The sequence below is a fragment of the Furipterus horrens genome, unplaced genomic scaffold, assembly GCF_987537825.1.
Source record: "Furipterus horrens unplaced genomic scaffold, mFurHor1.1.pri manual_scaffold_2, whole genome shotgun sequence".
NCBI classification, from domain to species: Eukaryota; Metazoa; Chordata; class Mammalia; order Chiroptera; family Furipteridae; genus Furipterus; species Furipterus horrens.
In genome coordinates, this window is record NW_028327172.1 from 192,506,237 (window position 1) to 192,521,305 (window position 15,069).

The window sequence follows — 15,069 nt, forward strand, 5'->3', positions numbered from 1 at the left end:
TGCTAAGTGACGTGTTAGAGGAAGACATATAATATATGGTATCATGTGTATGTGGAATCCAAAAAAAAAAAAATGTCAAACTCATAGAAACAGAGTAGGAAAGGGTCTCCAGGGGCTGGGGTGGGCAAAATAGGGAGAGGTTGGTAAAAGGGTACAAACTTACAGCTGTAAGATAACTAAGTCCTGAAGATATAATGTACAGCATGGTAACTATCATTGATAACAATGTATTATTTACTAAGGGAGTGGAACTTAAAGTTTCTCACACACACAAAAACCCCAGATAAATATGTGAGGTGACGGATGTGTTAATTAACTAGATGGGAGGAATCCTTTCACAATGTATATGTATTATCAATTTACTATGATGTACACTTTAAATATCACTTTTATATGTCAGTTATACCTCAATAAGGCTGGAAAAAAAGGATCACGTAAGCCACAAGTATTCAATATATTTTCACTACTGTGTAATTTATTACAGATGATGACATTTTGTGGATTAAAACAAACACACAACAACCATGTCAGCACACCAGCCAAAGCAGTTGGCTTTATTTAAAAGGTTCTGAACTATTGTAGAGTGACTGTTCTCTGACATAATTGATGTCAGGCTGTCATAGAAGTGGGATCAAACCAGTACTAATTACAGGGCATTATCTTGTTAGTGAACATTCAAAGGCTTTAGGTCTACATATTAGTTCAGGTCCCATCAAGAAACAGGTGGCACATTCAAATTGGGAACTTGGGCAGGGTGTAGGGGAACCCCAAAGACAGTGCAATGCCCTGGGGCGTATAGCAGCCAAACTTCTTCCACTCGAGACCTGAGGGGTGAGGGAGGGGCAATTACAGGGAGACAGAGAGCTCTGTGGAGTGGCCACCTGACAGGACTGGTGACCTGAGAGGACCCTGCTGGGTGGGAGTTGTTCTCCCCTCTTCTGCTCTCCCCTGGGTGCCCTCCTGTGAGAAGCTCTCCATTGGCCAAACCCAGTCATGAGCCAGAGGGCAGGGGCGCCTCTTGTTAAATGGTCAGCCACCTGGAACAAAGAACAGGGTGGACAAACAAAGGGGCAAGTGACATCCATTCTTAGGAGACGCCTAAGACACCTCTTATGAGTTCCAGCTCTGATGCTTGCCCTCCCCCGCATTAACCCCACCCCCAGGCACAGCGCAGATGAGCACCTGTAAGAGTGTGCACACCACATGTGCTTGTGTACACACACATGCACGCACACACACGGACACACACACACACACACACCCTGTGTCTTCTATTCTGCGGTCACTTTTCTGATGAGAGCAGAGGAGCAATTTATTAACTGAAATTTGAGGACATTTCTAATAATTTCAGTGGTGTTTGATTCTGCAGTACGTGCCATTGGATATACAAGGAAACGTTTTGATCGGTCTACACACCTCATCTCTCATTTCTGATAAAAAAAATTCAAAGCACTTGTGTTACTGATGGTAGAATTAAGCATTTTATTATTTTAAAAAAATCTTCTAGTTGGACACAGAAGGAAAACTACAGTGAAGCAGAATTTAAAACCTCTGAACTATATTCAGTTTTGGTTATTCTGGTTAAAAACAAACAAAGCAAGCATTGAATGTTAGCCTCTTTGATCCCAGTGGTTTTAGTTTTCCACCATTGGACATAGTAAAACTTTGAAGACACAGAAGTCCTATTCAGTAAACTGCTTTTTTCAGCAACTGCTGGGATGTCCTGGCACACTGCAGGCCTTTGGTTTCCTTTTAGGCAGGAGCAGTTAACTCTGAATTAGTCACTCTCTGGGCGAAGTCAGGAGCTTTGTGTCTCATACCAGAGGACGGAGAAGTTTTTTTTTTTTTTTTTTTTTTTAAATGATTTGATCTTTTAAAAATATTTGACTTTTCATTTGATTTAGATTCTGAGAATCGAAGGTTCTTATAACAAAATGGTCAAGTTGGCCAATAAGTCTACAGTAAGAGAAACACGCATATGCCAGTTTTAGGTGTTATTTTGTAAGAGGAACTCAAGCTATATGGATGGGAAGACTCATTTTGCTCTCCCCCTTTCTGGAATCTGGATGAAAACCAGGACCTGTGGCACCTTCCCCAAATGTTTTTGGCCCCGAATTGGAGGCCTAGCTGAGGACTCAGAGGGAAAACAAAACTCTCTCTTTTCTGTTATGGTTATCAGCCATGTTGTAAAACAAATGTAATTTATTTTGCTTTAAGATCAGGGGAAAACAGTCATCTTGAACTTCCCGTTAGTTTTTGGGAACCAGAACAGAGTATGTTTCTGTTTAACGACTTTTGCCCCTGGGTAAGCTTTACAGCCCAGGATCGTTTGTGTGGACGTGGGCCATTTGGTTTGGGGAGCACCCACCATGGGGAGGCATCGTGTTAACATGCAGGGGCTGTAAGCACAAGCAAGGCCATTCCCTGGTCCTGAGTCGGTGTGTGTAATTTTGCTCAGGAGGTTGGATGCATGAACAGACAAATGACCTACCTGCAGAGAGAGAGCACCTCCGGAGATGAGGGCAGTACTGTGGAAAATTACAAGGGGAGAGAGCGCCTGTCTTGCTGGCTGGAGAGAGCAAAAACACAGCTGGCACTGAGCCATGCCTGGAGGAATCTGGAGTGGGGACCAGTCAGCAGTGGTGGACTTGAAGGAGTTCTGACTTCAATGATAAGCCTCAGTTTTCCTTATCTATAATATGGTGATATCTTTACCACCCTTTTCACAGTACTTTTATGAGACCAAGTTACAAAATGCACTGTAAACACTGAGGTACTCTTAATGCTCTTAGTTATTATTGTGGCTAATATTATCAAATGGTGTCTGTTAAATATTTACATATTTGTCATGCTCTGTGTCTTTCCTGGCTCATCTGTAGTTTTCTAGGAGTTTGATCTAAAATAGAGTTGTTGTCACTCATGGTGATTTATTAGGCTAACTCCACTTTGAGGTTTTTATATGTGGAAGTCTACCAGATCTCACTAATGCAGTGGAGAGCCATTTATTACCGTGGAGAGAAGTCCCTGGATAGGGGACCTGAAAGTTCTCTTCTTTAGGGAAGAATCAGGCATGGTAGGGTTGAGGATGTTAATTTGTAGATGCCTAAAGCTCTGGGTCTGAGATGGCTATGTAACTTGAAAACTGGGGCTTTGATTTTTAAGAAAAAAATACCAACACGATTTTTTTAAATTGAACTTCCTAGAGGCTTTCTGAGACTTTCTTTAAGAACTCGAGTTGTGCCCTGGCTGGTGGGGCTCAGTGGACTGAGCGCTGGTCTGTGAACCGAGGGGTCACCCCTTAGATTCCCTGCCAAGGGCTCATGCCTGGGTTGTGGGCCGGGGCCCTGCTTGGGGGCATGCAAGGTCTTTCTCTCTCCCCTTCTCCTCTCTCTAAAGTAAATAAAAATTTTTTAAAAAGTCACCATTCATTAACATTAAAAACAAAAAAACAAAAAACTTGAGTTGACTCAGAGGAGTGGGTAGGTGTGGTAAATTCCTTCCTGAGAATATTGATTAAATTGTAGTGCATTAAGCTGAAGAATTTGGACCCCGAAATGTGTTAGCATTGTAGGTGGGGATGGATAGAGATGTGTGGGATTAGGCTGTAAAAACACATGCCACCCATTCAGTTGGAGATCCTACTTGGAGTTCAGTCCCCACATAGGCCCCATCCGCGCATTTCAGTGCCATTCCCTTTGCTAAAGATGACTGGACCCCTCTTCTTTGGAATTGCTGTAAGAGGGGCTGTATGAGCCAATCAGGAAAACTAACCTCACGGTCACCTTCTGTTTTCTTTTTTAAAAATAGACTTTTTAAAATACTAGTTTTAGATTTACAGAAAAATTAAGACAATGGGACAAAGTTCTCATACACGCTCTCATTTTGTTTCTCCTATTTTGACATCTTGCATTAATATGGTACATTTGCTGCAATTAATGAACCAATATTGATACATTATTATTAACTGAAGTCCATAGTTTGTTAAGAATTTTTTATTTTTAATTTTATCTGGGTCAAGAACTGCCCTTTTCCACTCACCACTTTATTCCATCACATTGAGCCATTGTTTCCTGACAAGAGTGGCTTTCAACAAATACTGGTTGAGGGAATAAATAAATAAGGCGCTCTGTCTCCCTCGAGTTGTTATATGTAGTATGGAAGGATCAGGCCACCGAGCAAGTGACATGCACATTAGTGCTTAAGAGTTTGGGAGCCGTTGGAGCTGGAACTGCCACTTCCTCACCTTGTGACTTGGGTGAGCTACCCAGCCTTTCAAAGCCTGTTTCCTCACCTGAGAAAAAGGGGTGATAACAGTTCCCGCCTTAGCGGGGTAGGAATAAAGTGAGCAAATGAAAGAACACATGAGAGAGTATGTAGACCAGGGCCTTCCACGTGGGAAGTTCTCCGTAAATGTTAGCGTCTGTTTGTACCAGGCAAGACGGAATGTAATCCATGTGAGGGGAGGTGCCGGGTGTTATGGGGAGTCAGAAAAGGGAGATGCATTAAGTTGTGGGGGGGGAGTTTTCCTATAAAAGGCAGCATTTGAAATGGACCTAAAAGAATAAGTCAACTCCCACCAAAATGACTTTGACCAGAGAGAGAATACCAGGTGGAGAAAATATAATACATAAGGTTCAGTGGCGGGGAAGGTAGGACACAATGTCTCCTGGAGGAAAGAAAATCACCGACTCTGGGTGGATGTAGTCCAGTGTGGCAAGACAATAGAATCAGGGAGATAAAACTGTAAGGTCGTAAATGTCTTTTTATTGATAAAAATTTAGACTTTTAATTCTAAAAGTTTTCAAATGTAGGGAAAAGTAAAGAAGAGGACAATGAACACCAATAGACTCCCTATCTACTTTAAACAATTATTAACATTCTTCTCTGTTTATTTCATCTGTATAAATTTATACATATTATATGTATTTTGCTGAAATAAATTATAGATATCATGACATTTTACCATGAAAATTTTAGCATGTGTCTCCAAGAAATGAGGAGGCTGCTTTAAGTAAAACACAATACCTATATAACAGCTAACAAAAGTAGCAATAGCCCCCAACTATTTAATAACTGTCCATAATAAAATTTGCCAAATCTGTCCCCCAAGTCTTTGGCATTAAAAAATTTTAAAAATCAGAACCCAAGCAAAAGACCATGTATTATCTTTTTTTTTTTAAATTACCATGCCTCTTAAATCTCTTTAAATATAAAATTGCAACCAAGATAGTAAGACATTAAAGCTTTGCAGTACTGAGAAGGTTATGGTGCTTTCCCCCTCTCCTACCCTTTCTATTATCAATGTAATTCAAAATAAAAACAATACTGAATTTCAATAAAATACATGTAAGGAAGTCCAGAGAGATTCAGATTTCCCACCAGTGAAGATGATGACTGTGATGCTGGTTTCGAAATCTCAAGTGCTCACACTTTAATAACTCAGCATATGCTCACTTGTCTGGAGTAGTCTGGCACTAGGCTCCCTGAAGTCAGCAGAGATACGATGACGCATTGTTTCCAATGAGCCAAATGTCCAGTGTGTCTAAGTTTCCAAGATATGAAACCACCTCCTTAATACCACTGTGCAGACACACGGAAGTGATTTTCAGTTCCGTTGTGTAAATAAGTCTTCCAGACAGTAAGTTCTCATCTTTGTGGGTAATTTCACAGTGAGTTTCACAGTATTTCTTTAAGGCCAAAACTCAGGACTGTGGGTGGAATTGCCATATGAAAACCTGAAGCCTGTGATGGGAAACTCTTAATTGGAAGTTGGAAGAGAGTTGAGTTGGAAAGCAGAGGATGTAGAGCCTCGTTAGTTCCACTTTGACCAGAACAGCCTGGTAATGTCATGGGGAGGTTGGGCTTCTTCTTTGTTTTGGGTTCTTCACAGTCATAGACAGGAATGCCTGGGCAAGTGTCTAGAAATGAGGCAGGTATTGCAGTGGGTGTGAAATGCCCACCTGCCAGGTCTGTGACTTATACAACTTACAGAATAACCCCGGCATCTTTTGGAACTCCACTGAAAAAGAGTTGGGTATTTGGGGAATGTTTTCTTGCAAATGTGCACCCTAAATTGCCTTTCCCTAAGTATCTCTCCTTGTTATGTTTTGGAATTGGGGCTCTTCTGAGGATTTCGTTCCACCTCACTTGCAGGTGCGCGGGAGGGCTGCTTTAATTTATCCCATCTGGCCTTGCCCTGGGACCAGCCCACCCTGCCTCTGCCGGGAGGACACACTTTCACCTCCGGTTCAACTTTCAGGAGGTTCTATTGACCCACTTGGAAGGGGTTCAGTGAAGCGCCTGCTTGTTTTGTTCTTCTGTCCTTAATTTGTTTGCCTTCTATTGTATTTCAGCTGAACGGATTCTTTCTCTTTATTTTAAGGGAAAGGAACCTGAAACAATGCTTGTGGTAGTGTCTGCTTGTTAAGTGTAATTGCTGTTTTATGTTCATCTGCATGTAAAAATGAGTACATAGGGAATTGCTAAATTCACCAACCTGTTATCTCCCAAGTCGAGTCCTTCTAAATATATTTGTTGCTTAAATAAAGATGTAGCCATGCAGAGTGAAAATGCCCAAATGTACAGGTTTTTATGCATGTGTATATATAGCATTTAAAATTTTTATTTCCATCAGCAAGAGTCCTTATAGAGTCCGTGGGAATTATAGAAAAGCAAAAAGCAGAAATCCAGAGATAACTAGCATTAACACTCTGTGAACTTATGTCTTGTCATTTTAGCCTACATGCAGTATCTCTTTAAATGGGCATAATTTCACCCTAAATGTCTGGAACTTTTTGCTACTAAACAGTGGTCTGTAGATCACCTGCTTTGACGTCTCTTAGAAGCTTGTTAGAAATGCAAAATCTTGCTCTCCATCTCAGACGTACAATCGTAATTCGTACTGAGTGATGCTACATATGCGTTGAAAGGCGAAAGCTCTAGAACACAGTATCCCCAGGGCAGCATGTGAAGTGGACATGACCCAAAAAGCCAAGACCTGTACCCTCTCTTCTTTTCCATCCCCCACTCCCCCTCTACTCTAGCCTAAAATCATTTCCCTCCATATATGGTAAAGATAAGAATGAGATCAAAAATTTTTTTAGCAAGGCATAACAGCCCAGTTGAGAAACCCAACTGTCTCATGCATAAACGTCTCATTCAGTGAACACTCATTAAGTGCCTACTGTGTTCCAGGCCCACGTGTGGCTGTCACGCACTCTGCAGTTAAGGCTTGCATATATTGCTTAGAAGCATACAGAGAGCCAGGAGGACGGAGTGGTTGTTCTTCAGGGTTGGGGGCCGGAGGTCAGAAGGACAAATCATCTCTGCGCTGAGTCCTAAAACATCAGTGAACGTGAGTTATGAGTATGCTGGGCTCTGGAGAGAGCACAAAGATGGAGAAACTGGATGCCTTCCTTCAAGGGCGGTCTGTGGGATTTAGGGACAGGAGACAGTGTTTAAAACTGTGAATAACAATACAAAGCACTTTGGTATTAGGGTAGAACCTGAAGACCAGGTTCTGAATATTGACTTCACAACTCGGTGACTTTGGCCAAGTTTATTTCACCTGAGTAGCTATTTCTTTGGTAAAATAGGGATAAAGTAATGTAAACTACTTCACAGAATTACACTGATTTAAAGTGAGGTTAACAGAGAAAGCACTTGCTTACAGCAGGTGCAGAATCAATGCGGTATGGCAAAGATATTTTTAAAAAGTGCCAAGTGAGTGCCATAGACAGAAATACTGAGGAAGAACAAAGAAAAGACAGTTCATTTCGGCCTGGAATATGATAGACGTCATGGCTAACATGGCCTCGAGGATGTGGACGAGGAAGAGAGGATGTGAAGAATGGGCCACTGGAACTGAAGTAAAAGATAAAGCTGTGCTTTTGAGACTGGGTAAGATGAAGAAAAGAGGTAACAGAAATGAGAGTGAGTTTGCTGGGGGGGATTCCGTGTCAGACACATTGAGTTGGAGGCAGCTGCTGAAAGCTGTTGGTCTGGGATGCATGTTTGCTTCCGTGGGTTGTAATTCAGACGCACACACCCATTCTAGGCTTGTCCAGAGGCGGCGTAGGATGAAGGGCTCAGCCTCTCCTGGTCAGCGTGCTTGCTCAGTACAAATCTTGCAAAGCGCCTCTTTGTGCCTCATTGGAAATGTCCGCACCTGCACAGGGTTTCTTAAGGATGGGTTAAAACCCTGAGACCTAACTCTCCAAACTGGGTGGAGGAGAACTGAACTTTTCTGTTGCTAATTTTCACCCATTGTCATCCTCGCCCCTGGGTTTCTTTCTTTTTCTATTTCAATCTTTCTCCCAGCTAACAACCATTAATTGCTATAGAACAGAAATGAATTGGAAAACATTTTTTTTTAATGGACTAAATGCTTTACCGCCAGTGGACTGCATTTCCTACTTGTGTCAGTTTTCTTTCAACCGTAAGCTGCTTTATGATCTCTCTTTATAGGGACTAGATACAGCCTACAAGTAACCATGGTTACTAGTTTTTATATGTCATGGGTAGCCTACCATAGAAGATGCTAATAACATTTTTCCAAATTTGTTTTATCTGTTTCTCTCTGTTCCTTTCTCTCTGTTTCTCTCTCTCTCTCTCTGTTTCTCTCTCTCTTCCTCTCCCTCTCGCTCTCCCTCCCTTGCCCTCTCTCTCTTCCATACACACACACACACTTAAAATTATTTTTTGCTGAACCATTTGAGTTAGTTCTAGAGATAAGACCTTCAGCACAAGAATATACTCCCACATTACCCATAATACCATTATCACTAAGAAGTATTATTTCACATATAGATAATATTTGAACCCCTACCCAAACTTCCCCAATTATTCCAATAATGTCTTTATAACCCCCCCCCCTTCATCTAAGATTCATCAACAATGATTTGTTGCACTTTGTTCCTTTCATTTCCTTTCATCTAGAGCAGTCACCCTGTTTTTGTCTTTCATGGCACTGATACCTTGGAAGATGCCAACGCAGTTGTCTGGGTTTGTTTGTTATTTTACGATTAGATACAGAATAAGCATTTTGATACAGATGATGCATTTTGACAAATATACTCGTCGTCGGCGGCAGCCGTCCGTCTCGAGAGACGATGGTGTAGCTTCTTAAGAGTCTATCTGCACCGCCGAGAATGGCTGTGCAGTCCGACTCGGGAGTGACATGGTATCTGTCTCCTCCCGTGTTGAATCAACATCTTGTGATGACGCTGAAGCTACAGAGCCTGGGCAGGGTAATATGGAGAGTCTGCTGTTGCCCATGCAGCAGACCCCCCCTCTCTTCGCAGCTGAAGGGTCCAAGGGAAAGACGGAGTCGATACAGCTTGGGTTCAGGTGCGCCGCAGGAGTTGCCGGTGTTGACTACAACGTCAAACCGCCTTAGGGACTCCGGCTCCGGATTTTCTGTCGGGGTTTACTCCCTTAGCCTTTCCCCTGAAGAGGTATGCCGCAAGGCAGCGGAGGTTTTTTGGAATCAGAGTTTTCCTTCTCTGACAAATATACTACAGAGACACATAACGTTCACTTACTTGTCCTATAACTGATCCTGTCAACCATTGCTTGGGGAAGGTGCAGTGCCAGAGCTCAAGGTACAATACCTTCCCCTTAGGTAAGTGACAAGTAATCCGCGGGGTGATGCTCTGAGACTGTGAGGATCCTGACTCACAGCAACCCTTTTGCTAGTGGTTTTAGCATCCATTAATGATCCTTAAGTGAATTAGTTATTGCCTCCATGGTTGCAAAGTAGGATTTTCTATTTCTGCTATTCCTTTGGTGTTTATTAGCTCACATTCTTTATAACGGTGAGCTTCCCACTGTCTTCTTTTTCATGATTACCTATGGGTTTATGGTCCTTTATATTCAGTGTGTTATAATTCACCCCTATCATTATCTTGTTGTTTTGTTCAAACTGATGACCAGTGGAGCCCTTTCAAGGCAGCTTCTGTGTCCTTTTGCCACCGTTTGTCATGTGTGCATTAATATTGAAGCACTTCTTGCTTTCTGGCCTAGTAAGGTGCTCAAGGCTTATCTTGTACTTTCCTTGGCTCAGGCCTGTACCCAATTGTTTCTCCAAAGAGCTAAAGTATTTAGAAACCAAGATCTGGGTAATTTTCCTTAAAACTGCATATAATCCAGAGGAAGTTAAAAGTGATTAATCATTGGTTTAAGTTCCCTCACCCCTGAACTTCTGCTAAAATATTCCCATAAAGGCATTGGGAGTTTAGAAGTGGAAAGAAAAGGACCAGTGAGAGGAGGAGGTCATCAGAAGTCAAGGTCTTTGTGGCTTTGGGCCAGAGGTGGCACAGTGATGCACAAAATGATGCGCCAAAGACCAACTTAGATTGTGTTGGAATTCTGCCCAGGGAGAGACTAGAGAGCCTGAGAAAATAATTTCTGCTTATTTTCCAGGTAGACTCTGAAAACATTGGTTACCCTTTTTTTAGTATCCAGTAATGCTGCGAGGCTGTATTCCCCTGAGCTATACCTATGCTAATTCTTTGAGCAATTTAAGAAATATAGGTTTCATACTGAGAGTTCCTTAGTGCTCTACATTTTCAGTCAGTGTGAGGTATGTAGAGATAGGTATATATTTTAGCATGTCTTCTTTTAAAAATTAAAATTGATAGGTTTTTTTTGAGTACTAATAGTTGAATGTAGTATCTGAATTTATTTGCTGATTATAATATTTCATTACTAATTATTAAAAGTGAAAATGTGAAGCATTTTAGGCAGCAACTTGTGAAACCAAGAATTTGAAAGTTATTTTCCAAAGTAGTCAGCATGCATTTGATAAAATGATAGAGTCTCTGAGGGGAATCTTGAACTTGAACTTGAACTAACTAATTTTTCTGCAACTCAATATCTCCTCTGTGCCCTTTTTTCATGTATAATAGCATAATTAAAATGTTCATGTGCCTATTCTGTTCACTCAAACAAAACAAAACATGATGTCAGTAGCTTTTCTTTCCCTTTGATAGGGAACCTATGAAAATGCTTAAAAATACAAAAGCAGATTTGAAACAGAAGGGTTTTGTTTTTGTTTGTTTTTTATGGAAGTCAGCATTTTTGGAAGTAAAGCGAAACAAAAAAGCAAAGACTACTACATCTATGCAGGGATATGGTTATTATTCAGATATATACATTGAATGACATTGAATGTTTCAGATGCTTTGTAATGTTATGAAATAAAACTACACACAAAAACACACACATACAAACACTGACTTTTAAATTCACGGTACATTTCTGAGAATGGAGAGTCATAGTAAAGCAACTGCTCTGTACAAAATAGTTGCTGGATTTCTGGTACTTAAGGAAGGTTAAACTGCAAATGGAAAGGGACACATCATTTAGCAAGCATAAGCGAGTGAACTCTGGTGTGTGGTGACCAGGTTGTCCCAAATAGTCTCTTGACTTCTGAGTACTCTCACCATTCAGTTCTTATGTGATGTCAGTGTATGGGGTTAAACCAAGCACACTCATGACTAAGGAGTTGCCATTTTTGGCAAATGGATTATTTGCAGTCAAATTTTGTTGTTGTTGGGAAGATTTTAATATAACTGAGTTCTTTTGGAGGTCAGACAGATCAATCTCTCTTTTCTTACTTTCTATTTAAAACTGCCCAAGTGAGCATTCATCCCAATGCCCAAATTCACCGCTCTTTGTATGTCTTTAATCTCGATCTTGTTTGAAAGGAGCTTTAGCCAGAACACAATTTCTTCATTCAGAACAAAATTTCTTTCAGACATTAAGACAGCTTGTATAGAAAGATATAATTTTAAAAAAATGTTTCATCTGTATTTTACTAAGTCCATGAGTATTTTAGCTAGTAAAAGTAGATTATATTTTGGACTTTGTAATGGATTTATATACTTTGAGCATGCCTGTTCGGACTGGGTTGCCCTTGAACTGCGACATAGAAACTATATAATTTTAAGAGTTCAGTCATAGACTGGATCTGTTAATTCTCATGGAGAACGCTTCTGGTGTCAGAGTAAGGATAAAAGGGTTTTTCCACCAAATGCCTTAGTCTTATTTTTATAGAGCATATTGTTCTTTTTAATTGGAAAGTATTATAGATGTGATTATTGTGGAAAATTTGGGTACCACAGGGAGATGCAAAGAAAATAAAAATTATTCTACTCTAATTCTATTATCTTGAATTAGCAGCCATTTAAACATTGACATTTAAAAAAAATTCTAGTCTTTTTTTTAAAGATATAGACACTTTTAAACAAAATTGTTACCATATGGACCATATTGCATTATAGTTTGCATTCCCAATGAACACTGCTTTAAAACATTTTCCCATTTAATATCTTACAGATTTTAAAAATCTGTTTTTTTATTGTTGAATACTTAAATTTTTCAAACTGCTTTAAATGATATTTATAATAGAAAACTTAGTACATATTTTTATGCGTATGTATATCTTAGACTTTTTAAAGAATAAATTCAGAGTCTTTTAAAATATTTATTAGTTTAAAGGAATGAAAAGTAATTTAATTCAGTTTGTCCTTTCCAGCAATTATGGTTATGCCTTCTTATATGCAAGAATCTAAGTTTATAACACCGATATCTTCGTCTTTACAGAATAGTGCAGTAACTAACACTTTATCTATCTAACATCATTAGGGAGCGTCTCATAAATAAGTTTTTCACGTAACTGAAACTGACACTTAAGGGTCCATACTTGATCATTGTGAACACTGTGAATGAGAATCTTTCTAAAATTGTATTTCATATGCTGCTATTCCCTTTAACATAATGAAAAGATTTGAAAAATCAGAATTTAACCATGTCTGGTTTAAATCTCAAACATCCTTATAAACACTATTGGAAAGTATAGTTCTGCTAAAATATGATATACGCGCTTCTGAAAACCACCATGCTATACAAAATCATGCAGTAAAACTCACGACACTTATGGGATAAATAGAATCAGGGACACAGCACTTCAAAACCTTTATCAATGTTTACTAGTGATACATTAAAAAATTAGGAAATGAACAAAAATTGTAGCACCATTTTACACATACCAGGTGGTTAAGGAATGAATAAATATGGCACTTTACCTTGACAAACTCTGACCATTTCTTGTGAACTAAGTGCTTGGAAGGGTTGCAGCTTGTGAGTCATTCTCAGGTGGGGAAGGAGGGTTACCTGAAATTGGAAGGAAAGTTGGGGCACCCAATGTGGCTCGTACACGTCGGTGGAAACAGATTGCTGGTACATGTTTGAGGCACGGACTTCTGCATTCTCTGTATCGGTATGCAGCTGGGTTCTGCCCAGGCCCAGTCTCCTGCTATTACCTAGTGTTGCTTGCAATGAAATCACACATAAATATATGAGATTCAAGGTATGCTCAAATTGTTTCCTACCATATCAGTCTTGGAGCGAACACAAGGTTTACGTATAGCAGAACTGAGTATACCGTGGTCAAATGGTGATGTGTAGGAGCTAGTCTGCTTGTCTCCTACACAGAGTTAGTTCATGTAAAACGGAGAATCTGGCACGAGAGTCAACACTGTGTATGTGTTGACAGCAACAATGACAATAATAATAAAAGATGCATATTGATGTTTCTGGGATTCTGTCTGCTTTTCAGTTATCACTCCCTATCGTATCAGTTCCTTCTGCCTTTGTCTAATTGACCTATTTTTTAAGCTCTTGTGGCTCACAGATGAATTTATCATGCTTCTTAGAATTACATGTAACATAAGGCCCAGAATGGGAGAGCACAGACGTGAGGTTATGATTTACCTGTGGCATCTGTTTTACCTACTCAATTTGTGTAATCTTGTGAATGAGTTATTATCTATGCATTCATTCACAGGATTGTGGGGGAAGTAGCCTTTGTCTTAAGTGAGGTTACTATCATGCAGAATTTTTGGATTTCCTGTTTTATTAGATAAAAGTTAATAATAGGACCCTTCTTAGGCCCACCTGCTGCAGTGAAGAGTGCTTAAGTGATACATCGGAAGGGCATTCAAAAGTTGTTGGTGACTTTCTTTAAGTTATTGATCCTTCTATTGCAGCTGCCTCTGTGTTGCGAGAGGAGCTCATTTTTGGAAGGTGGGGCAGGCAAGCGTGATTTTGGAAGACCTTCCCTCCCAAGTCAGTATAATTAGAAGTCCAGATCCTCTCTCCGTTGCTTTTTATGACTCCCTGAGAAGGACATTTTTACCATGAATGGTTGCCAAGAAGTCTTGCGGATTCCTGCTTTAGTAACTTTAATAAGACAACAGATCAAAACACCATCTAGATTTAGCAAGCCTTGTTAATATTGTTCTGAAAGAAAAGGAGCTAACAAAGCTCATCATTTAGATATTCCTGTGAAATCTATATTTTAATTATGCAGAGAGAATCTGAATGGCCATGGGGTGTTTTGATTTTTAATTTCTCATCTGTGAATTTTAACTTTTTTTGTCTCTACACCATTTTTAGATATATTCAGGCTGCCAGATCTCATTGAGTGATTGCTGTTAACGAGACTTTGCAGGAAAAGGGAACTTGCCTTCTGAGCTTTGTACCAAAGACCTGGGAAAAGTAAGTAATTTTCTAACTTGCTTTAAAAAAAAAAAACTCTGTTGTACTTCTCTCAGAAACTTCACAGAGGTTCTGTGGCCTTTCTACTTTTTTTCTTTCCTGGCTTTGTAGTTGTATGTACTCTTATGGATTTGAACATGGAAAGGGACTCAGGAGACCTTTTAAAAAACCTTCTAAAGAGATTTGGGTGACACTCTGCATTGTGTCACTTCTTTTGGGTTTCAAAAAGTGAGTCCTCAAGGTTGCGATAAAACCTTTTATTGGATATGCAGTAGACAAATTAAATTTTAAAGATAAAGGAACATAATGTGGTATGACAGAAAAGTGAGTCCAGTTTTTCGACTTTTGGGTGTTTTAGACTTTTATATAGGCTCTTTGGTTCTGAATTTTTAGAATAATACTGAAATCCATTTGATTCTTATCTGGAAAGGAAAACAAAAATGTAGAGTTACTTGTTCAATAAGTACCCCATTCACCTGTCAGTTTTATTATTTTATACCTTTTTGA

General features: G+C 39.8%; 1 protein-coding gene across 6 annotated transcripts in view; it reads left to right on the top strand.

Annotated features, from left to right (window-relative positions):
• Positions 1 to 15,069, top strand: part of APBB2 (amyloid beta precursor protein binding family B member 2) — a 328,286-nt gene that overhangs the window by 77,093 nt on the left and 236,124 nt on the right. For all 6 annotated transcript variants that reach the window (XM_090266952.1, XM_090266954.1, XM_090266955.1 and 3 more), the window contains exon 3: positions 14,461 to 14,562. The gene's annotated coding sequence lies outside the window, so the exon portion shown is untranslated. The remainder of the gene's footprint in view (positions 1 to 14,460; positions 14,563 to 15,069) is intronic.